General features: G+C 40.7%; 1 long non-coding RNA gene across 3 annotated transcripts; it reads left to right on the forward strand.

Annotated features, from left to right (window-relative positions):
• The first annotated feature begins 6676 nt into the window (after positions 1 to 6676).
• LOC142359151 (uncharacterized) lies at positions 6677 to 14946 on the forward strand. Of its 3 annotated transcripts, XR_012762215.1 has the most exons (4): positions 6677 to 6813; positions 8095 to 8213; positions 12798 to 13655; positions 14229 to 14946. It is a non-coding gene; the product is annotated as an uncharacterized LOC142359151 (long non-coding RNA). The 3 variants fall into 3 exon arrangements; XR_012762176.1 differs by having other exon boundaries at positions 12798 to 14946; XR_012762198.1 differs by having other exon boundaries at positions 8115 to 8213; positions 12798 to 14946.
• Positions 14947 to 25178: the final 10232 nt, after the last annotated feature.

Genomic DNA, 25178 nt, shown 5'->3' on the forward strand with positions numbered 1-25178 from the left:
TCACTTATGTGCCTGGGAAGGTCATGGAACAGATCCTCCTAGAAGATATGCTAAGGCCCATGGAGGCCAGGGAGGTAATTCGAGACAGCCAGCATGGCTTCACCAAGGGCAAGTCCTGCCTGACCAACCTAGTGGCTTTCTATGATGGTGTAACAACAAGGGTGGACAAGGGAAAACCAATGGATGTCATCTATCTGGATTTTTCTAAAGCCTTTGACACGGTCCCCCACAACATCCTTCTCTCTAAATTGGAGAGCCATGGATTTGATGGGTGGACCGTTTGGTGGATAAGGAATTGGTTGGATGGTCGCAGCCAAAGGATAGTGGTCAATGGCTCAATGTCCGGATGGAGACCAGTGACGAGTGGAGTCCCTCAGGGCTCCGTACTGGGACCGGTGCTGTTCAATATATTTATCAATGACATGGACAGCGACATCGAGTGTACCCTCAGCAAGTTTGCAGATGACACCAAGCTGAGTGGTACAGTTGAGACACCAGAAGGACGGGATGCCATCCAGAGGGACCTGGACAAGCTGGAGAGGTGGGCCTGTGTGAACCTCATGAGGTTCAGCAAGGCCAAGTGCAAGGTCCTACACCTGGGTCGGGGTAATCCCCGGTATCAATACAGGCTGGGGGATGAAAGGATAGAGAGCAGCTCTGCTGAGAGGGACTTGGGGGTACTGATAGACGAAAGGCTGGACATGACCCGGCAATGTGCGCTGGCAGCCCAGAGGGCCAACCGTGTCCTGGGCTGCATCAAGAGAAGCGTGGCCAGCAGGTTGAGGGAGGTGATTCTGCCCCTCTACTCTGCTCTGGTGAGAGCTCACCTGGAGTACTGCGTTCAGCTCTGGAGCCCTCAGCACAAGAAGGACGTGGAACTGTTGGAGCGGGTCCAAAGGAGGGCTACAAAAATGATCCGAGGGCTGGAGCACCTCTCCTATGAGGACAGGCTGAGAGAGTTGGGCTTGTTCAGCCTGGAGAAGAGAAGGCTGCGGGGAGACCTGATTGCAGCCTTTCAGTACTTAAAGGGAGCCTATAGGAAAGATGGGGACAATCTTTTTGGTAGAGACAGCAGTGACAGGATGAGGGGTAATGGTTTTAAACTAAAACAGGGTAGGTTTAGGCTAGTATAAGGAAGAAATTCTTTACAATGAGGGTTGTGAAACACTGGAACGGGTTGCCCAGAGAGGTAGTGGAGGCCCCATCCCTGGAAATATTCAAGACCAGGTTGGACAGAGCTCTGTCAGCTAGCAGATAATGCCGCCTACACTAAACCTTAGCCCTTTCCTTTAAGTTGTCTCTGCCTTTGATTTATAAGACATCTGACCCCGGCCGAACCCTGTCAGCGGCAGTTCAGAGGGGCTCTCGCAAAAGAGGGGCCTCTGATCTGCCAAATCGATTGGCTGTGAGGGATAGTTTTAGCAGGGAAAAGATCTCGCTGACAAGGGCTCCAGCCCTTTCCCAGGGAGCTCGCAACCACGGCTCCGTGGGGAGGACAAGGCAGGCGCAGGGGAAGCTGCTCTGTGCGGGCTGAGCGTGAAGAGGGGCTACAAAAGGCTCGCCGCTGCTGCCCCAACAAGCCCGACAACGGAAAGAACTATATTTGATTTAGAAGCTGTTAAGTGGAGGTCAATTTCCAATAATTGTCCTAATTAAAAACAAATACTGAAATGGTATTATGAGTCCAGCCTGGACTCTATTGAAGTCAGATAATTGAAAGATAGAACTGTCAATTAAAATCTGCAGGGAAGAAGTTGGTGTGGTTAAGGGACAAGCTAGATTAAAAACAAAAAAAAAATCTGCTAAAAATGTGGATGGTGATTTGCATAATTCCTCATTTAGCATGAAATCTTTATTTTAAAAGCAGATGCTGTCACTTGGAATAAGCTGGAATGTTATTTTAATTCTACAGCCGTAAAGTAATTAGGAAGCTAATTTGGAAATATATAGACCGATATACAGTGAAGCTTGCTTAATTAGAGTGGCCTAAACAACATGATAGCACATACGGTGTGCTCTATGACAGACCCATGTAGTCCTTCTTCTGAAAATATTTAAAGTACTGTGGTGTAGGCACCTGTATTCTTATACGAACTTCAATTGTCAAGTAATTAACCTTTTGGACTGTACTCCAAAGTAAATGCCTTTACTGCGTGGGATCGAACTGCCTTGAGTTTACTGCTTCAGCAAAATTGATGAAACATTGCTGTGCAAAGTGAAGATTTAGAATTGTAATTATCAGAGCAATGACTGTCTAAACTATGTAAGTCTTACAGACAGCATTTTGCCAAGAGGTTTTAGTCACTGGCAACAATTGCAAGACAGCGTGACTTTCTCTGATAGAAGGAAGGAAACTAAACTGGTTTTCTGTATTTCTAAACAAAACAATCCCAGAAAAGTCAGCTAGTCTAACAAAAAGGTATGTATAGCAGATGGTAATATCGTGCTTGTGGTGTTGCCTGTGGAGTCTAAACTCTTACTTAGTATCATCAAATACACGATGTGGGACTGTTTCTGTTTATGACTTTGTTGGAAAAGCTAGCAAAAAAGCATTCTCAGTCTTCCCTGAAGTGAATGTACATATCTGGAGTTCCTCAGTTATTCTTTTGAACAAAATAATCTAAAGCACACCCTAAATCACCCGTGTGTTATGATCACAAATCTAAAAAATCTTATGGCATCCAGTTTTCTATAGGCATCTTCTGATCTAGCAGCTGAGAAAGGAGTGTGTCGGTCTCTGAGAAGTGTAAAATATATGTAAAATTTGTGCAAGCAGTATTATTTAGTATATATATATAAAAAGATAAATGATGGAAATGATAGGCTAGAGACTTCTGCATATACTAGAATAAAGTAAATCAAATTGTCTCCTGGATCACAGTTGGTGGACTGTGATGTCTCAGTGCTGCCTGAGGAATTTCTTCAGCTGGGGTTTGCCGTGTCCTGCTCACCTGAGGATGCTGTGGTGTCTGATGAGAAGGGACATGCTTCAGCTTTTCCTGGCACTGGGGCATTGCAGAGTTGTTTTCATTTCAGCAGGACATAGACATCTGCAACCACCTGGTTAGTACATGTGTTAAAACCAGATGATTAGTAGAAGAGGTGTTTCCAACTTCTAAGACACTTACAAAACACAACAAAATAGTTACAGTGCTTAGTTTTGTATTTGGCTGGATCAAAACGTGCTGAAGACAGTAGGCATTATTGAGGTCAACAGGATTTTTTTATTAAGCCACATACACTCCCTGAAAAAAGAAAATGAGCATCAGCCTGCCTACCTGTGAGTGAGAGGAAAAGCAGCAAAACAAGCATGAGCAAATAGAGAGGATAAAGAATCTGTTGTTCTTCTCGATACCCAGACAATACACTAAGTTCCTCGTGCAACCGAAACAAGCATGAAATTAAACTCATGTGATTAGGAACTTTTCTTATACTCTCATAATTAAGAGTAAAAACAGTCATCCACAAATGAGTTCATTTTGCATGATTTTAAAAAAGAAAGCAGGTAAAGTATAAAATAAATACAATTCTTACTAATAAAGCTAAAGTAGGAAAATGCCTTGACAAACAGGAAAATGAAATTGTGTATGCTAATTGCGCTGAGCCTCCTTCTATCTCACCAGCACATTAAAAACTCTGCCCTGCCACTCAGGGTATCTTTCCATATTTCAAACAAGTATCTTTTTCCTATCAAACTGCCTTGTCCACTGAGCCACTAAGTTCCAAAGCTCAAAGCTCCTTAAGAAAAGTATTATTAATTTTCATTGTATTTTAGTGTATTAAAAATAAACAGCTTCTGATACTTTACTGCTCGAGTAAAATTAGAACCAGTAATTAAACAACAGTATATCCAGAACTTTGCAAGCATCTGGATACATTCAAAGATACTCTTAAAGTAAGTGTAGCTGGCTCACTTTCAACGTAACATTTTCTTCTAATTTCTGGTGGCTTACTTAAATGAATTCTTTTGGTCATGCTGGATTAGATAAACAAGTCTTTCATAAATACCTTTTTTGGGTTTTTTTTTCCCCTAACACAGCAGAAACAAAGGATTTTTTTCATATTAATTCCATCCCTTTTTGGAATATATAATGCCAGTGTATTTGGCAAATTGTTATGCAGAGCTATAGTAGAAATCTGTAGTGAGATAAAGCGTATGAAGGCAAAGAGCAGCTTTTTCCAACCTTGCAGCAGTTGCAACACACTTAAACTGAAATATTCAGACATGGAAAGTACTTTGTTGAATATAATCTGAATCTGGATGCATCAGGGCAATTTGAAGTGACAGCAGTATTTAGGGGTTTAAATAACCCCAGTGTTATTGTAACTGATTACCATCAGGATAAAAAAAGAAGTGTAATTTGTTACATACTCCCTTTGGCTCTCCTTTATATCTCTCTCTGCTTCTCCCCTTTGTAAATATATTGACTTTTATAGCCATGTTAACATTTATGGCTTAAAAGTTGTCTTTGTTTGCTTGGCGGTAATTACAGAGTCTCCTTAGCCACTGACAAGATTGAGGCTTTGCGATAACTCTGCCGCCTTGAGTTGTGGGGTTTAGGAACAGTTTTCTTCCTGCCGCACTCAGGCTTTCGCTCGGAGGTACGGTGGTGCCTGTCAAATTACAGTTCGTTTCCCAAATAAATGGCAAGACAATAGTTTCGTCGAATTTAGCAGAATGTAACTAATGTGTCCTGAGTTTTTCTGAGTAATAAAGGTTCTGTTTTAAATGGAGCATTGCTAAAAACAGAAGTTTATTGTTTCGTTGTTTCCTCTTACTGCGGCATTTGTTCTGTTCCCCGTATCTAACTGATGAAGATTCTGTGCTTAAAAACCCTTAGCAGAAAGGGCACACAGCTTTGGGATTTATTTCTTTACCATAAAAAATTACCACTACTGGTAGTAAAACAGTTGTAGTGGTTTCCACTATTCTTCAGCTGTCTATACTTTTGTGTGTAACACTGAGTTTCATAGTGACTTCTCTGTCCTCTCCATCTTCACTGATTAATTTTGCTGAATTTTATATTGTCTCATTTACAAGTTAAAATAATGCTTGGGCATTCATATTCCAACGTAGCACATACTTAAAACAAATCTGTGACCATCATTTTTACTGCATGCTGATGGAAGGAGGGCACAGCACAGCAGCTATGGGGACAGTCCTCATCCTTGCAGAGAAAAAGACACTCTCTCTCCATGTTGGAGGCAGGCGAGGTAAGGGAGAGGGGAGAAAGGTTTTGGGTCTCTGTAACGCTGTTATACCATTTGAAGTAGATAAGGTAGGTTATTATTAACATTTCCATTTTATAAATAGCAAGAGACTGTAACGCCCTGGGACTCACAAGTGTATTAAACTGTGTTCCTTAGGTGTGACACCTCCTGGGGAAGGAAAGCCTTGCATCTCAGGCAACGCTCCAGAACTCTTGCGCCCTTTGGTGATGCCATAAATCTGAGATGCATCACGCGGTGTGGCTGACAGCCAATACAGGTTGTTTCCGTCCCAATCCCAAGGGGAGAACTGCTTTTTACGTAGCCTTGGTTAGATGCGGTTAGCTTTTGGCAGAGTCCAGTGTGGCAGAAACATGCCTTACAAAAAGCCTTGCCTTGTCAGACAAGGGTAACGACAATTTATCTAACAGCATCTTGAGATGCAGCAGAACACACTCTTGGCTGTTGGGCAGGGCACTGATCACACCTCGATTTTGCATTCTGAATTTGAGGGAATGGATGCAGTATTATTGTCTGAGGAGAAATGTATCGTTTTTTTGAAGTGCTTGCACGGCAAATCTTCCCCTGGGAAAGGGAATGCTCTGCTGAGTGCTCAAGATGGGAAACTATGGCTGGAACAAGAAGGAATGGCAGAAAATGCAGCTAAAGAAACATAATTTTGTGAGTTTCAACACCTTTGCCTCGAAGGGAAACATGCAATGTTCTGCCAGAAGCAGTAACATATGTGTTAGCATTTTTTGCTACTTTAAAGCTGTACTACCTTTCTGATGCTAAAAATTAAAAATAGAACAGAACCAAGACAAGTAACATAACACTTTTCACAGGCTCTTTAGTTTTTAAAATATTTAAGACAGAATGTGGGTAAATAATTAAAACCAGCTGTTTTGGGTAGAAGGCATTTGTGCTTGACCTTATTTGGAAAGCTCTACTATTGCAGTAGCATTTTATTGCGGTTACATCTTCTATTTTCCTGTAAAGCACAGGGAACGGTGTCCGGTATCCATGAAAGTAAACACTGCAGTAATCGCACTGCATTTCCAGTTGCTGGTTTCTACTTGCATACTCTCCCCAGCCAGTCATGATGTTAAATCATTAATTTACATCCTTGCATGTCAGGCACCCCCACGGCAACGAATGCATGCCAAGCTGCCAATAGCTCGTCACAGTGTCAGCATCGGGAGTGGTCACCCCAGAGCTAAATGATCCTTGGGCGGTACTGACAGCAATAGGAGCAATCACCATTTCTGTCATCATCGTTCTATGAGGCTTGGCATCAATCTGTTCCCTGCTTCATCCTGTTGTGGTGATGAAGGACTGGTGTAAGCTGGCAGCTGAACTGCTACTCGGTTAGAAAGGAGGGGAGAGAAAGGAGGGGGGACGGGTTAAGGAAGAAGCTGCTGTGCTTTTGTTAAATAAGGTTTTGTATTTTTATTTTTATCTAGTTGATGGATTGCCGTGCTGTCTGTCATACTGTAGTTTCCAGACTGGATATACAGCCTACAGACTTCAGAAGTTTCACTAGCAGAAATAGTGAAAAAAGAGCAATGAAAAAGTCGCCTGGTATAATTCCCAACATGCCGTAAGGTAAATGCTTTTAACGAATAAAAAAGGTTCAAGATTTTTACGCAGCTGTAGTTAACTATAGTGCAGTGATACTCTTTGGCACACAAATGGATGCACTTTCAAATACATGGTATAATTGCTGAATACATACCCCTTGGGACTGGGGATATAACTACTGCAGAACAGTATTAGAATAAGAAATAAGAAAGAGCATTTTTATGTCTTGCAAAGTGATGACTGCAGATTGACTACAGATTTTCTGCTTCTAGCTTAAAATAGAAAATCCACGATTAGTTTCTGATCCAAAGAATAACCACAGGGATCTGGGGTGGTGTTAAATGTATGTGAAAATACATATAAGTTGTGTGCTGTGGATGCCAGTGTCTCCACAGCCTACTATTAAAAGTGTTTGTAATTCTAATAGAATCATCAGGTGAAGCTGTTGCTCCCTGACATGCTAGGTGTGATGTTGCCTTACCCACCGCCGGCATGCCGGTGGCCTGCAGACAGAGGCACCTTGGAGCTGCACATGTAGCGCGCTGCTGCCAGAGGTGGGAGCTGTCTGTCCTTCCTGCTTCAGGGCCATTTCTGCCTAAATCTGTAAAGCTGGCAGAGCTCCGTGCAGTCCAGCGGTGGGGGATGCGTGTGGCCGAGCGCTGATGCAGCCAGGGCTGTTCGTATGTTGTGTGGGTATGAACAAGCAGCGTGTACGGTTAGACATTGAGCAGTTTTTAATTATTTGATGTGCTGTGCCTGAGGGGTGATGGAAGTTGCCGTCTGGATGGCATGCTGTCGGTCAGGTTGTGCGGCTCTAGATCACCTCTTACAGGAATGGAAAGGAAGTAAAGGCTGAGATTGCTTTGCATTTGTTAACGTTCTTAACTGTTTTTTTAAATGTCTGATTAAATACAGACCTTCTTAAGGCAGAACCAAAATATTTATCAAATTTGCACATGTTTAAAACCTTCAGTATATTTTAAAAAAGGGTGCTACTACCCAGCAGGACCATGATACTTTTTTTCAGACAGGCAGTAGCTGATATCTATCATTGAATAAATGAAGTTATATTTATTACCGTTGTTCAGAAACATGCATATCATCAGGGACCTGGTTGCCACCAGTGTCTTAACTCCACTGAGTGCATTGTTAGTAAACCAGGGCAGAAATGGAATGGTCCTGTGCATTGGAATGACTGAGACAGAAAGTCACCAGGAAAAGATGGGCGGATTAATGGAAGAAGAGAAAAATCTGTTTATGAGCTCTCTGCTGATCTCTCTTTTATCTAAACTTCTGTAACTAAAGGACCCAATCGCTTTCCATAGAGTCAAGGAGCATCTTCCGGGGAAAGCTGTTGATTATAAAAACCTGAGAACAAGCCATAAGGAGTTTCCGCAGGAGGCACTGCTGCCGTCTGATCTCTGGTATGTGTGTTAACACCTGCAGCCACTGTCAAAACTAGGAATTAAGCTAACATACTGTATGACCTATTGACACATTATTAATCTCATTATAATGAAATTTTGGACATACATTTTGCACACTGCAGAGAAGGGTTGTTTGGGTTTTTTTTTGTGGGAGTGGGCTGTCAAAATAGGTGGTGGTAGTAATGCTGCCTGTATATGTATTCAGTGTTACTTTTCCTTTTTCAGCTTACCAAATGGAAACAGGCATCATCAGATCAAAGCTATTTTCTCATGGATGGTTTTGTGATAAGATAAATGTACTCCTTTCTCTCTTATGCTCAGTGTGACGTACAGTAAAATTATTAATATCAGATATAATGAGACTATAAATTACCTTTTCTGTTCTTAAGAACAGTGTTGAAACACCAAGCAATAATAGAGGAGTTACCTATTTTTTGAGAGTGAATGAATATCCTAAGCAGATGTTGAGGGTAAAAAAATAAAATAAACAACAAAAAGCCTGTAGAAATGGGATATAAAACTGTCTCATGCAGGTGCTTTCCTAGGAGAAAACAATTTTGATAACATCGTGAAATACAGAAATTGTACAGGTGAATCTAGCACCCTGTGCTTATCTAGCAATAGCTTGGCAAGATTATAAGAAGACATGAAATTCTTCTTAGCTGATATACAGGGATCCAACTGTTTGTTTGATACAGCTGTTCATCATCTGCCCTGAAAGCTTTAGTTATGTTTCAAGGATTAATGAGTCTGATGCCCCCTGGAGGCTCTGGTTTGAGGTTGTTGTTTTTTGTAGTGTTTTTTTTGCTGAGGATGTTCAATTGCTGTTCAGTTGTTTTAGGCAAACATACGGGTAAAGGTTTTGATTGTGATCAAAGCCCTAAAAAAAATCTTCAATTTCTTTGTTCTTTTTTTTTTTTTCTATAAAGGCAATTAAGCTAACATGGAAAAGATCAGTTGTCAATACATGGTAACAATTAAAAACAGTAGTGCACACTTCCTGCTAAAACTGCAGTAGTAGTGCAGCCATAGTTGCTTTTCGCTTACATGACTGCCACTGGGACTAGTTTGAAATGTGTATATTTGGGATTCTCTCTCATACCTTTCAAGTGTTTCTGCAAGTGCTTTTATAAGCTTGGTACATTTGGTAATGTACAGCCAGGCTGGGCTTCATCCTGTAAAGATGTTGGTGCGCAAGTACCTGGTGCATGTGAGCGGTTCCACTGACACAGCAGCCTTTCCTCAGTGGCCTGGACCCAATGGCTGCTGAAAACAATACAGCTTGATTCAAACAGGCCATGGATGGTGTCCTCTGGGCACCTTCTTTTCCCACATAGTGTCACATAGTAGCTAAAGACTGTAATGTCTGCTATGTTAGAGACCTTGACAAGATGCCATTCCTCCATTCTAGGTTTTCCTTCACAGAGGTTGTAGTACAGCCTCATTCAGAAGCTTTGTTCAGTGAATCTTATAATTAAAGTTTTGCAAGTCATTTCTCACTTTCCAGGACCCTAGCTGGATAGGATTAGGTAATGGCAGTCTATTTATCGCTGTGAAGAAACAGCAGAAATAGAACACAAATGGTGAGTTTCAAATTATTTCAGTAGTCTCCTACTGAGGTGCATACCTGCTTTCAGAAAAGGAAAAAGGCAAAAGTTGCACCCAAAAGGTCACACAAGAAGAAGGACATGAACACCAATTAAGTGAAGTGACCATCCCGAAAATATTTAGAGGGGCTTTTACACAAATGCCAGTCACTGAGTTATGAAAGCTCATGTTGAGCAGAGTTACCTTTGTCATTGGGACCAGGAGCCACAGAGCTTGGTCGATTTTCAGCTCAGCAAACTGTCTCCGTTTTAGTCACGGACATCTAAGCTGCTGTATGTGAGTTGGTCGGAAATAAGCAGTGGTAATTTTGGTATGATGGAGTTAAGGGAGAGCAAATAGCAGGTGATCTTTGGCTTTTGCATATTTAAAATACCAGTTCTCATTAGTAATAATAGCTGTGTTCAGTCATGAATTAGACAAGTAGTGATTTCACATGAGTAAGAGATTAGAATTGCGTCCTAACAAGTGACACTAATATGACCACTGACGTAGTTTGTGATAATTCACTGCCTGTACGTGGTTCAGATGTTGTTGACGAGATTTATCTAAAGCTGGTTCCACGATTCGTGTAAAGTCACTGTGAATTACAGTGTTAGGGAGCTGAATAGTCAATATGACCTTTTGAATGATGATGAGAAAAAAGAAAGCCTGGCTTAATCTTATTAGAAGAAGTCAAATGATTCGGAAAGTGAGTGAAAGCTAATCAGCCTTGGGGATTACTGTAAGACTTTGGTGATTAACATGGTGCGGTGTTTTTTTTTCTTTAAGGTTTCCTTAGCCCGTTCCGTTGTTATGTCAGAAATAGAAAATAAAGTGTACTATTTGACCTAGTCAGTCACTTGAGCCTAATCTTATTATTTTTAGCTGGATTCACATCGTCATACTAGAATATCTCAGTCAGCAGTGTATAAAAGATGTTCCATTTCAATTTGCTTTCCTGTTAACTGTGTTCTTAAGCCACAAAAAAATCGAACTGTAGTACAAAGTGAAAGAATGAACCAATCATTTGTGGACTGAAATGGAAGATATTGAAAAATATCACAGGGAACAAATTAAAAAAGATGTCACTTTGTATGTGACTTCAGTTCCTTAGTCGCTGGATAGATAATAGTTTTAGGACAAACCTTCCATTATAGGAAAGAAGAGGATGAAATAGGAAAAAATACATAATGATTCTCACTCAAATTCCACCAAAAGACAGACTGTATGAACATTAAATCCTAAAAGGAGAACCTACTTAGTAAAGATTTTGAGTATAGTACTACCATACAAGCTCATCCCAATTCCTGAGGCTTAGCACTGAGGCAGCTGGATTCAGATGAACTCCCAGGACTGGGTTAAAACAGGAGCTCAGCATGCATGTATATAGGGCCATAGATCACTGAGACATACAGTCACATCAAAATGCTCTATTTTGTAGTCTTGAAAGTAAAAATCACGATTTCCTTCATTGGAAAAAAAACTCGAAGATACACTCTGACTCCAGTCACTATCGTACCATCTGTCTAAGCCACCACATGAGTCTCACAGCCTCACTGCTGCAGTGAACTTGGCTCGGGGCGGGGGCGGGCCAAGACCATCTGCAATTCAACTTGCGATGTGCTGATGTTTCATCTTTTTGGTCCAGCTCACGTTGTAGTGTCAGCTGCAGTCAGAAAGTGGAAAAAGGAGTAGTCCTTTCCTGAACAGGAACCATGAATGGCATCGAAGGATACAGCGTTCTCTGTTGAGTTGGCTTTGAGTTAAGACCATTGTCTTTCCTTGACTTCGGGTGACATGTTACGTTGTCATCTTCAAGTATGGTAAGAAAGAGGCAGTTCGCACTGTAACACACTCAGGATGAGATTTTTGGGGAAATATAGAGCAACAGTTCGTTTAACTGAAAAGAAGAGGGAAAGTTGGAATTAGAAAGACAGGACTCCATGCTTTTGATGCCATCTAGCCATGATGCATAATAAACAAGAAATGGTCTGAAATAAAATGGTCCAGGAACCACCAGGTTGCATCCCAGCTTTCTTAAGTTGACTGCAGAGGTTTTCTGCAGCCCCATGTAGACATTGCTTGTATAACTGCATGTGGTTTGGGGGTAATTTTTCCACAGATTTAATAACTTTTGTTTTAATTTAAAAATACTGTCTGAAATTTTGAACCATAAGATGCCATCATCAAGTATGAGTTAAGTGTGATTGATTTGTCATGGCTCATGTTAGACCAGGAACGTCTTTCCTCTAAAATATGTTTTTATTCTGCATGTTTCAATTTTTGGAACAGTAATTTGGCACAACTGCTGGTCCGTCTCAAACACTCAAAATATTGGGTGTTTTAAGTGGTGTGAACACACTCAGCATCTTTGGACTTCAAGTCCCAAATGCCTATCTGTTTTTAGTATTTCTATAGCTTTCTTCACCATGATATGTGATACCCCAAATTGTTAATGAATACATCTTTACAACACCCTTGAAAAGAACATGAGAATGCATGTGATGATAGAATAAATAATAGAGTCTGGATTTAGAAGCTCATATAGTAAAGCCTTTACCATCCATCTTCTCCATAAACTGAGCCACTCGGAGTCTGTGAGTTTGTTTTACATGAACATCCATGATGTACATTAACATCGTGGTATTTCCATATTAGCCTTTAAAATTTGCTAGATATGAAAAGTGCAAAATCAGGTAGTCTGTGACAATCTGTAGATCAAGAAATCATCCTCTGGGAGGCAGAAAATTGCCAAAAAAGGACGATTCCACCACGAGTGTCATGTTGACAATGGGTAGTGTACTACCAAGAACTTTAAACCTGTATGAGCATTCATTGTTCAGGTGAAAAGGACTTCCTCTGCTGAATGTTTCAGCTATCCCATCGGAGCAGAGGCAAATCTGATGACCTCTATTTCGTGATTCTTGACCTTTACCTTCACCTCCCTGTTTCTCTTTTAACTGTTTTCTATCCCTGTTATGTGTCTATTTCTAGTTTTATTCTGAAGCACGTACTTGATCTGTGGAAATGGATTTGCATTGCCTTGCTGGACTCTACCTGCCCATTCGAATGATCAAGATTATTGAAGATGGAATTTGCTTCAACAGAGGCCACAGTGATTAGGCTAGCATTAGTGAATAATGATTATATTGATTGGTCCTCAGTTTGGACCAAATACATAAAGGTTTTATTCTGGCCGCATTGTAGAAATCATCTGTAACCTGTTTTGAAGTTTTGGGGTGTTTTTTCAGTTTCAGGTGAAAAACTTCTATTGAAATTCTCATTTATGAAAGTGTTACACAGCACCCAGGGAAGGAATCAGACTCTGTTTTTGGCCACGCAGCACCACAAATGTTAATCAGCTTCCAGGTACTTTTACGAACTGGTTTGTGCAATACCTAAGTCTGTCAGCACCTATTGCTACACTCCTTCTGCAGTGTTGTACTGCTGAATGCAGAAATTCCCTAACCCAGTGATGAAAGGACATTACTTTTATTCATTAGAGATGTCCACCAGTGTGGTTTTTAATGGGATGGAGCCCTTGTTTTGTTTTTTCCTCTTTTTACCTTTGGTCAACGTGAGGAAAGAAGGAGCACAGCCAAGTGCAGAGCGTGAAGCAGAACATAGAGTCATAGCAACAAAAATTAAAGTAGTACCCTGAAGACAGCAGAGCGTTATAGGGCTGAGCTGAGATACCATCTGGATTCAAGCTCCCTGCATTTATTTTCTTGATCTCATTAGCAGACATCATAAATCACCATGGAAGACATGAAATTAAAGAAAAGCTGCCTGCAGATGGAAAAATGGATTTGCTGAAGAAGATAGAAGTCAAAACACAAGTCTCCGACTGGAGTAAGGTTCAACTTCACCTATATTGCATGACTATGTGTGATTTTTTTAAAGAAAACTAAACCAAACCCACAGTTATTCTGTAAATTCAAATTGTTTTTACTGAGCTGTAACTGGCAGTCTTAGTGAGTCTTGAAATCATTAACAAACAAAAGAAATCCTGACATTTTAAATCATTGCAGCTGAATTCTGTCTTGAGAGAAGCCTTAGGGCATTTGTAAAGGACCAGAAGTTTAGAATTTGAGGTCCTGATACAAGCCTGAGGTCAGGCTGAAATCAGCCTGGGATTCTGCTGGAGTTTGCGAGTGCTATCCATGAAAAGCTTTCTTTAGCACCTTGGCTTCTTAACATCATAGAAAAAGTGATCACAGTTGTATCACCACTGCTGAAAGAATGGTTGAGTATGAGACATGCTGTGCGCTGATCTCCACAGCCTCAGTCACCAGAGAGGATTCCTGTGGGGTTGTGTTCATTCTTTGCCATGTAAGATTTGAGAAATATAATATAACTGACAAAAGTAATTTTTAATATTTTATGTTTTAGAATTTATCAGACTATGCCACATTTTCCTTACAGGCTTTGTACATGCGGTGATAAGAGAGAGAGCAAGAGAAGGCAACAAAGGATATTTAACGTTAAAAATACACAGCCAGTGCACTGGACTGTTTTTGAATGTATTTGGTGACTAAACATTCTTTTTCTGTCTTTGGAATGTTAATTGGGTTTGCTACAGGTTGCATGACAGTAATTTATCCGGGAAACATCAGTTACAACACACAAAGCAATAGTGAATAGTATGGTGTAATTATGCCTCTATGCCTTCCTTAACAAGCTGGATCTAAATTGAATTGCAAGTTTTGTAGTGCTGAAGGAAATTCTGTAATCCTTTCCATTAGGAAAAAAGGAAGACGTTGAGTATCCTGTATGAATAAAAACAACTTAAACATGAAATAGAAATAGCCCTCTGTTGATTTTTATACTTAATCCAGTGTATCTTGCTTTGACCCATGCTTATAGGTATTAATACTACACAGACTTTTGTGCTCGTATTACAGCATTGTATGATGTCAACTCTGAGGAGTAAACTAAAATTTGCAGTCGTTCGGGGGACTAACTGAGTTTCTTAGCTCCTTGAAAAGAATTATGCAAGCACTTTCACAGCTTTTTTAAAATTTATTTTAGGGATTTTCTTGTCAGAGGTCTCAAAATTACAGTTTCCTCCAACTTCCTCTTGGTTCTTTTCGTCCTTCTAATATACATCTTCAGAAACTGCACATTAAAACCTTCACAAAGACATTCAACTGGAGACAGAATAATTTTTAAATAGATCATTCAAAAGTTAAAGAGGTGTTTGCCTTTCTCATGCACTTTTATTGTTTGCCTCAGAGGCCAATAGAATTATTGATTTTTTTAGAGAAAAAGAAACCTCTTTGAAGATTTGGTCTGACCTTCTGCATAATGTAAGTCATATATTTTCACTCTGTGAATTGAGCAATCATCTTTTCTATGAGACTCAGTTACTTGTGGTAGAACTTCAGTTTATCTCTTGAAAACACATCCATTCATTGTTTCGAAGGGCAAAACAGAAAAGTATCCAGGTACTGATTCACATACTACTTCCTTTGATAAACTGGTCTAATGACTTAATTATGCTTAATGTTTGAGAAGTTGCATCATACCCTGTTGCGAAGCTTTCTGCAGTTAGCTCCCTGTTTTTAGGGTCCTGTCTTGGGAGGTCTCTTCTGGTTCTAATGCACAAGTGCTCTCTTATTACTTGCTAGGAAAGGCATGAAGAGGCAGTTGTTTAACCTGACAATCTACACACTGAAATGTCAGTCTTAGAAAGGCGTTTGGTTTATCACAGTCTGTGCAGCACACAGATGGACCTGGAGAATGCGCGCCAGCAGCATGAGCCCCCGTCATAAACTTCACTGATTTCCCTCTGGTCCTCTTTGCAAGTCCTCAGCCGCACAAGACAGAAGCGTCAGCAAGCGGCCGCAGCGCTGTAGTCCGCAGCTCTGGAGAAGCACGCTGCGTGGGCCCTCCCAACTGAAACTGCAAAGCTTTTCTTTTACTGTGGTATTCTGAAATATTCACATTTTGTTCTAAACTGGAGGAAACCTTATTTTGGAACGATAAGTATTTTCAGTGTCATATCTTAGCATTTTGTGCTATTAAATGTTTGGGTGAATGCCTGAGTCAGAATCTAGGCTTATAGTCTCATACACCATCCACACTCTTGGCTTCTACTGAAACCTACTGGCAGCCTAAGGCTGGGGGAAACCAGCCTTCTAGGGTGAGCATGAGCTGCCCTTTCTGGTGTGAATGGTGGATGGTGTATCTCTAAGCTATGCAAAACCTGAAAGCTGGGAGGGAGTAATTACATTAGCAAAGAACATCAAGAAGCTGTATTGAAGAAACAGACCTGTCTTTGTAACTCGCTGTAGGGCTGCTCTTGACTTGTACTGGGAAACAGATCAACTTACGGAGTCTCAGCTGAAGGATTTTGGGTAACACCAGAGATCAAGGAATAGCCCAAACCAATTCAAATCTAGAGATCAAGTAATAGCCTAAACCCAGGGTGGCTGTAGTCTGTCCTGTAGAAGAGCTATGATTTTTTGAATGAAAGTGTTTAATATTTATAGCCCTTCCTTGAGTTGCATGAGTATCCATGCTCCCTGCTCTGAACAAGGAGGCTGGGTAGGGGCAGCCTCATGCCCAGGTTTGGGCCCAGCTTTCTACCTAAAAAAACACCAAAATCTTCCATGAGGTATAGTTGTCTTTTTCCACACAACCCTAGTTTCTGCTTTCTGAATACTGAGGTTCCTCTAAACCAGTTACAAAAATTGCAGTCCAAGATGCGTGCTCTGACACAGCAGAGGTCAGGCCCTTGTATGTGAGTAATTGCTTGTATGCAGTACGGGCTGGTTTATGTTGGGATTAAAAATGACTTTGCTGTAGAACCAAGGAGGCTGAGAGCATGTCAGCAATATATTAGGCTGTGTGTGAAATGCATCATTGGATATGGCTGGGAGTGGGTACTGACCTGTTTGTCTTCTTGATTATTGTCATTTCGTTTTTGGAGATTACATTGATAGTAAATAGGCTTGTTAGCCAGAGGTTAAATAAGAATCAGCCTTACAGCAAAGTAGCAACTTGCGCTAAGAGGCAGAGGTTTTTTTCGTTCTGGGTGAAATTACTATGTAGAAATATGCCCAAACTGACATAGAGTATGAAGCGAAGACATACTTAAGATTTGTGTTGTAAAGCATTTTTTTTTTCTTCTGCATTTCAATTATAAATGCACCTCTCTTTTCTCTGTTAAAGTTCACTTCAGATTTCCTTGTGATTTATTTTTGGTGTGAGTTAAGGTTGATTGATCTTCAAAACTCTTGGATTTGAAGAGTGTATACGCCTCCACTTGTACATGTTCAGGACAACAGGACCTACATTTTTATAGGCATTAGGCCACAGCTGCTGTCATTTTTACACTACTTGGGACAGGAAACTTCTACTACTTCTCCAGTGATTTTGGACAGGGATTTGATTCTAAAATGCACTTTAATTCTCTACTGGCTAACGGTTAAAATTTGCATTACAATGTGTGAGCCTGTTATCTTGAAGGAAAATTTTCAATGTTAATGGCATCTGTTTATCTGTAAATTCATCCTCCCAGTGCTTATGTGTTGTAGCAACTCCATATAGAAGAGGTCTCATCCTAATGGTAGCTCTGTGGGGGATCAATAACTGCAGCAATCCAAATCATTTTTAAATGATGGCAAAAATAGCTGGCACAAAAATAATTTGTTACAAAGGACAGCTGTCGCTAAAATGCAATCATTTTAAATAAAGTGGGGCTGAAATGTGTAGTTCACCTCTTTTCTTTTACAAGTCTAAGAACTGCTTTGTCTCTGTTGTTTAAAATTGCCCGTTTCATGAACCTGACTAAGATCCAAAATCTTCATGAAGACTCAAGTTGTTATCTTCTCACTGGAAAATATGTTTATCCTGTGTGTTCCCAAGCACAGTTCATGAGGACTCTAGTGAGTTTCCTAAGGAAGCCAGCCGTGGCTTCAGTGGGATTACATCAGTTAAAAAGCAGAAAACTTTGTAGTACTGGGACCTTCAAACATGTTCACAATGTAGTTCGTCACTTCAGAGCAATCCTTTACAGTAAGCGGCTGAAGGAGGTACTGACCGTCTGAAGGACCCCCAGTTTTTGGAAGAGTCTTTGTAACGTGACAGGTGCATCCTCTGTTACGCCATGATGGGCCACAACACAAGGGAGATATACCAGCAGCTGGAACTGTGACAGCTTGAACTAAACAAGCCATGTGCGCAGAAAAACAGAAAACAATGATGAAAATCAAGATTTTCCCAGGGAAAAGGGTCAAACCACTTGTCCCTGCAGCACAAAATGCAGATTAATGATAGAGGCAGATAGAAACAGCTCTGTTCATGTCAATACGAGCGAAGGGCTAATGGGAAAGAACTGTCCTTAAGAGAAGAGCTGGCCTTAAATGGTCTAACATGACAAGATCGGAGATCTGTGCACTCTTAAAACGGTATGTACCATGTGCTGTGATCCACACATTGTTAGGCAGCTTCAGAAATGTTTTTTAATTAAAAAAAAAAAAAAGAAAAACATGGGTAGTAGTTCACTAAGGGGTATTTGGTTTTGTTTTAGTTTGTTTTTCGGAGAGTTCTGTATTGGTGTGAGCACTACTTCCACCACAGTTTTAGCTTCACAGCATTTCAGTTGTGTACTAATGGTGTGTTCAATTCAGTCTAAGTGGGAAATGCTCATCAAAGTTTTTAGCTTTGATAAAAATCAAACTGGCTTTGAAATTAAAATAATAAACCAGTGGGGAAAAAAAACATTATTTTTTGTAGCATTTATTTTCTCTCAATTCTTCATTGTATATTTGCAAGGTAGGATCAGTGGGAGACTTCTCCTTCCTCTGTGCAAAAAACTTTATGCAAAACGCTGTTATTGCAGGTTTTTGAGCTCACCTGCACAGATCAGACAAGATCAGGATAAGCACACATATTTCTAAGTACTTTTATCTGAATGGAAAATCTAGCTCATATCAAGCTTGCCCATTACTAGTTAAAAGAAGTTTTTGGCATAGATGTGGAACTCCATGCCACCAGGGTTAGGCAGTGGCCTAACAGCTGAACTGTAGGAAAAGTTTCTGCTGAGTTTATCTTTTTGCAAAACAGGAGTTGAAAGGCCACATGGAGCACAAAGTAAGATGGGTCTTTCCGCATTTTTGTGCTGATTTTTGATATCGAATGAAAGTAGCTCAAAGTCTGATGACCATCCTGTTGTTAAGAATAGCACTTCTTTACCAGAAGACTGCAGATAGATAGTTCAGACCCTGGAGCAGGTTCTCAGGGAGGATATGGATTCTCCATACTTGGATAAGTTCAGAACGTAACTGTGCAAGATGCTGAGCAATGTGACATGGATTTGAAGTTAGCCCTGCTTTGAGCGGATTGTCGGGCTGGAGATCTCCAGACATCCCTCCTAACCTTCCTAGGTTTCCATGTGAAGGAGAGAGGGTACAAAGGCTACATCAGTCATCAGGTAAGTGTGTGTCCCATGCTTCGCGGTGGCAGCATGGGTTTGCCAGCTCAACTTCTCCACAATACATGCCACGGTTTCAGTAGTGTTTGTTTCTTCCTTCATTGTTGTCACTGATGCAAGACTAGGAAGCACAAGGAAAAGCTGTAGGCAAGCCCACACTCCCTGTGTGCCAGCAATCATTAGCAGCCCGCAATTTTGTATGCAGAAAAAATCCATTTGGGCTAGCTAAAGAAAGAAACTGGGTCCTGGAATTCTATGCGTAAGGGTTGCCCCACTGAAGTCAAGAGGACTGCATAAGGGACCGGGTGTTTGTACTAGGTCTCTCTGAAGAAGCAAGCCCTTATGTTTAGATTACCAGGATAGCTCAAATGTGATTAAGAAGAAATGCCTTTGAAGGAATCTGTGAAGGGACACACCGCCTATCCCGCTTGGTGCTGTGAAAAACGGAGGCAGGTTATTCACTTCTAATATATTATCACACCAAACAAATTGTTTTTGCAATTAGCTTTGTTTTCATTCAGGCAAAATTATAGTGGAAATCCCCATGATAATGAGTATGACATGCACATTAATATAAAATGAATTAATTATGATCAGTATTACTACAGCAGATTCCAAGTGAATTAATAATGACAGGATAGTCAAAACAAAGTGGAACCACGCTTAGTTAAAGGCATAACATGCTGTTAATGACACCATTAAACAGGGGCTAGAGCATGCTAGAAATTTGCTGTGGAAGAATATTGTAGTCTTGGGTGCATAGTGCTTGTTTCTGTGGTTGGTTGACAGTTGAAACAGTTGGAAAAATTCATTTATTGGGCAAGGGAATGTTTTTCCTTTTAAACAGAATAAAATAATTCTGTTTTATTTTTATCACTTAAAAATAATCTTTAGTGAAAAGTTAGTAAATTGTTCAGGTTGAGAAAACAATACATTTTACTTGGACAGTTTTAAATAAGTTTAGTTTTTCCACTAAACATGAGAAATAGATGTGAATGTGTAGATTTTTTTATTATTATTATTATTATTCTGCATGTTTTCACAGAGAAAATTTTCAGGAAGTCAGAAGCTTTGTAAGCTGCATAATGCCAAAGGTAATTTTGCATTTTCTGTCTTTAAGGTTATTTTCTTATTTTAATGGTAAGTGTGGAAAAGTAGGTTTAGTGTTTAGTGAACAAGTTATACAGTTTGAATTTTAATAACCCTTAAGGTATCTTAACTTTCTTCTCACCAGGTAGTAGTTTGCACTGTGTTCTGTGCATTTTTTCTTAGTATAAAATGAATTCTAATTCTCTCGGGAAAAAAATGACAATAGCACAACACATAGGACTTGTGATTTCAGGTGTGCATAAACTAATAGCTAGCAGAATTAGTTCAGTATTCTAATTCATCTGATTATCAGACACAGCTAAGAAAGATTTAAGAAGCCTTATTGTTTTCTTAGCTAGAGCCACTGTTTTTATAACTAATCCAGAAAACTATCTCACTCTTATTTACATTTCTTCTTTTGATTGCAATAGCACATAGGCAAAATAGTTTTTTCTAGCTAGAAGAAAAAACAGGTGGCAAGTATTTCCCCTAGAATTCAGTTGCATCAGAATTTATATATTTGATGATGTAACAGTTGAAGTTTTATTTAGCAGAAAAATTAAAGTATAAAGGGCTTTCATGAAAATGCTTCAGTTTCTTCAGAGTGAAACGTTTAAATTTTTGCTCCGAAACATGATCAGTTTTAAAATTATGCTTTCTTTTTGCTAAGTGAAAATGGAAGTGGAAGCCAGATTTTCAATTCCTCTGAAGAATATTTCATTTTTTCTGAGCTATTACTTCAGAAGGTTCAAGTTTTTCATTTTCAGCTTCAAATCTGATCTTCTCCTTACTCCTACCTGTTGTTTAAGGGAGGAAAAAAGTAGTCCTTTATCTGTTCAATTTGTTGCGTTTCAGTGCCACTGAGGTAACCATTCTTCCTCAGTTATGAGATGTGACAAATAAGAGCATCTCCACTCCATTTGTCTTTTTTATAACATTCATTACTCTGTAAAGTTCTGGTCTGTCCTCTTTTATTTGTCTCACCTATAAACATCTCAATCTTAGCATGCTCATTTCATATAGGGGAAATCTTCTCATGTCTCTAAGCGTTTTTGTCATCCATCAGTGAGCCCATTGTACCCTAGAAGGAATGTAATGAAGAGAAGGTGACCAAAAGGTAACGATTCCAAGGAGAAACGTACAGTACAGAATCACAGAATGGTAGGGGTTGGAAGGGACCTCTGTGGGTCATCTAGTCCAACCCTCCTGCCAAAGCAGGGTCACCTACAGTAGATTGTAGAGGACCTCGTCCAGGCGGGTCTTGAATATCTCCAGAGAAGGAGACTCCACAACCTCCCTGGGCAGCCTGTTCCAGTGCTCCGTCACCCTCAGAGGGAAGAAATTCTTCCTCATATTCAGATGGAACTTCCTGTGCTTAAGTTTGTGCCCGTTGCCCCTTGTCCTGTCGCTGGACACCACTGAAAAGAGCTTGGCTCCATCCTCCTGACACCCACCCTTCAGATATTTGTAAGCATTTATAAGGTCCCCTCGCAGCCTTCTCTTCTTCAGGCTGAACAAGCCCAGCTCCCTCAGCCTCTCCTTGTAGGAGAGATGCTCCAGTCCCCTCACCATCTTTGTAGCCCTCCGCTGGACTCTCTCCAGTAGCTCTTCATCTTTCTTGAACTGGGGAGCCCAGAACTGGACAGAGTACTCCAGATGAGGCCTCACTAGGGCAGTGTAGAGGGGAAGGAGAACCTCCCTTGACCTGCTGGCCACACTCCTCCTAATGCACCCCAGAATGCCATTGGCCTTCTTGACAGCCAGGACACACTGCTGGCTCATGGTTAACCTGTCGTCCACCAGCACTCCCAGGTCCCTCTCCACAGAGCTGCTCTCCAGTAGGTCCGCCGCAAGCTTGTACTGGTGCATGGGGTTGTTCCTCCCCATGTGCAGGACCCTGCATTTGCCTTTGTTGAACCTCATCAGGTTCCTCTCTGCCCAACTTTCCAGCCTGCATTTAACATCAAGGAGGATATTTCTGGGCTTATAAACATACTTTTAAAAGTAACATAGTAAAAAGATTCAAAAGAATATACAAATTCATTAGAAATATTGCTGATTAATGATCACATTCCCTATATCTCCCCTAATACCACAGTTTTAGGAAAACGTTTTACTCTTTTCAGTTTTGATTATGAGCCCTTTCCTTTTTGGAAAGCTTTATCAGTACCTAAATAGAAAAACATACCTTGGTCGCCATTCTGCACCACTCTAAAATCAGTAGAGTTAGTTTTACTGCAGTGTCCGCAAATTAGAATGAGAGACTGTGCTGTACGGACAGAAAATAATGTTCCGAATTACCTGTATTTCCTAGTACAGCTGAGGTTAATTGTTCTTCATTTAAGGTTTTTTAATACAGCGAGAACACCTGCTTTCTGTAGCCTTTGCTTCTCAATTGATGGAAAACTATTATCATAGTTGGGCAACTATTATCATAGACTATTATCTATGACAATAGAATGATTCTCCTCTACTGAAGGCAAACTGTTACAATTGGGCAGCTATTATCATTGAGTGTGGTAAAGTTCTGTTTTTCTTCTACTTCCAGTTTTCACCATCACCCTCTATATGTTTTTAATTCTGAACACAGGATGTACCGTTAGTTCCTGTTGCTAAGGTGTTTTCTTGTCTTGAATTTGTGTTTAAAAAGTTCAACAAACTAAAAAAGTGAAGTTTACCAAGAAGTCTGGAAATAAGAAAGTCAATAGATGTAATTTGTGACAAAGTAATAGTACGTAATTTCATGTATGTATATGTCAAAACTAAGGCCTCCACCTTCTACATATTCTACAGAATGGTTGAAGTTGGAAGGCACCTCTGGAGGCGGTCGCCACGCCAAGGAAGGCGACAAGTGGTCCAACTCCCTGCTCAAGCAGGGCCACCTGGAGCAGATTGCCCAGGACCATGTCCAGACGATTTCTGTGAGCATCTTCGAAGCTGGAGACTCCACAGCCTCTCTGGGCAACCTGTGCTAAGATCACTGACTGTTGGAAGAAAGTCTCATATGACAGGATTGTCCTTATGCTGTGCTTCTGCATGCTTGGATTTGGGCCAGCGTATATTCCTGCTATTCTTATCTTTAAACCTTATCTTTAAACCTCTGCTATTTTTGTTGCAATTCTCTGTGCCTCACATCCCCAGTTAGACATTAATTATGTTGGAGCACAGCCCTTTGGAGTTTCTGCCGAATTATGGAAAAGTAAAAATAGTTTTATAAGCTTTCACAGTTGAGACTCTTCTGTTTGAGGTGATTTCTTCAGTTTAATGTTGTCTTCTTTAAAAAAAATACTTGTCTAGATGCATTACCAATCATAATATATTTAAGGCAATTCGCAAAACAGTTCGCAAAAAATATCAAATCATTTAGGTATGAAGTACTAAAGTGTCCTTAACAGAAGAAGGTTATAGGACAATTTTAATGTGTTACAGAAGAGTCTCTTTACTTGTCATGCCTTGTAAGATTCAGATCCCCCCAACTCCACATTTCAGATTTCTTGCTGACAGTAGCTGCTCTGAGGCAGAGATGTCTATCCTACGGGATCCACGGCAGGATAGTGCTTCTGGTTTGCAGCGTTCATCAATGAGCCCTGTGGCAAAGAGCAGGTTGAGGGCTAGATGAATCATTTTGGTAGCAGCATCAGTTCAATCTCAGCAACTATCAGCAACAGGGAAGGTATCACCAGTGAAGATACTGACTGGGAATGAGCTCCTGTTACAAGAAAAGTTAATCGTGTCCACAATCAGGTTCCTGACTTTTTCTGGTGAAAAATAAGTAAGGTGGCTTGTGTTACTGTTGGAGACGATGATATTGTGACTAAAAATGAAGAAAAGGTCAAAACCATACTTTGGACCGTCATCTTACTGCTCATTCAGTATGGGAATGTTACTGGGACAGCAGGCAATGCTGAAACCAGAAGAGTGCTGTGTAGCTGCTGTGAATCAGTTGCAGAATTAGAAACTGGCTGCATATGGTTTCTCTTGGAAAGGATTCATAATAATTAATTGATCAGTGTACGGGATCCAGCTTCATATTCTGTAAAACTACTGTTTTTTTCTCTGATGGGATCTTGGATTTGAATCCTGAAGAGGCAGTTTTATGTATGCGTTTTGTTCAACACGGAAACACATCTACTGAACGCAACATTTTGTTGTCAGGAAGGGGCATATAAATCATTCTCGGGAAGGGTAGGGGTCAGGAAAGAGTTAGGGATGGATAAGCCCTGCCTTCCTCTGCCTGGTTATTACAGATGGGAAGGAGGCTCACGTGGCAGAGGCTGTCGCCATCCGTGAGGAAAGGAGGATGGTTGAGTGCTCTCCTGTTTGCATTGAGGAGGCTTGTCTGGAGCTAAGGGATATCTGGAAAGCACGTCTGCAAAGACTTAGCCTAAAATGGTGTCCTAAGAAGTTCTGATCTGTTAAATAGAACAGTCTAAGGCGTCCTTGAGATGGCTGGGGTTCTGTTTGGTGACAGAAATTTGCCTATTGCTCCAGCACTAGCAGGGCGCTGAGCCAGGCGGCAGGGCGGTGGCAGGGCTGAGGGCCAAGCTGCTAACTGGAGGCAGAGCTGGTGTAGCGGTCCTGCCCTTCAAGGGTAGCGTAACTGCCACAATGTCATGCGTACAGCTCAGGGTTTTGACACATTTTGGCGGGGAGAATTGAGCTTCCTGTTCCATCATTCCCACCCCTCAGCACTTTACAACATCCAGTCAGTCTCCTTTGTCTCCACCTGCCTCTCAAAACGGGGAGCAAAAAGTAAGATGCCAGCTGTGAACAGTCTCTCTCCAGTTCTGTTTTCACAACTGCACTTCAGAAGAAGTGAAAATGTTCAGCTTTGTTGTTGCAGAGTA

This window comes from Opisthocomus hoazin, chromosome 1 (assembly GCF_030867145.1).
Source record: "Opisthocomus hoazin isolate bOpiHoa1 chromosome 1, bOpiHoa1.hap1, whole genome shotgun sequence".
NCBI classification, from domain to species: Eukaryota; Metazoa; Chordata; class Aves; order Opisthocomiformes; family Opisthocomidae; genus Opisthocomus; species Opisthocomus hoazin.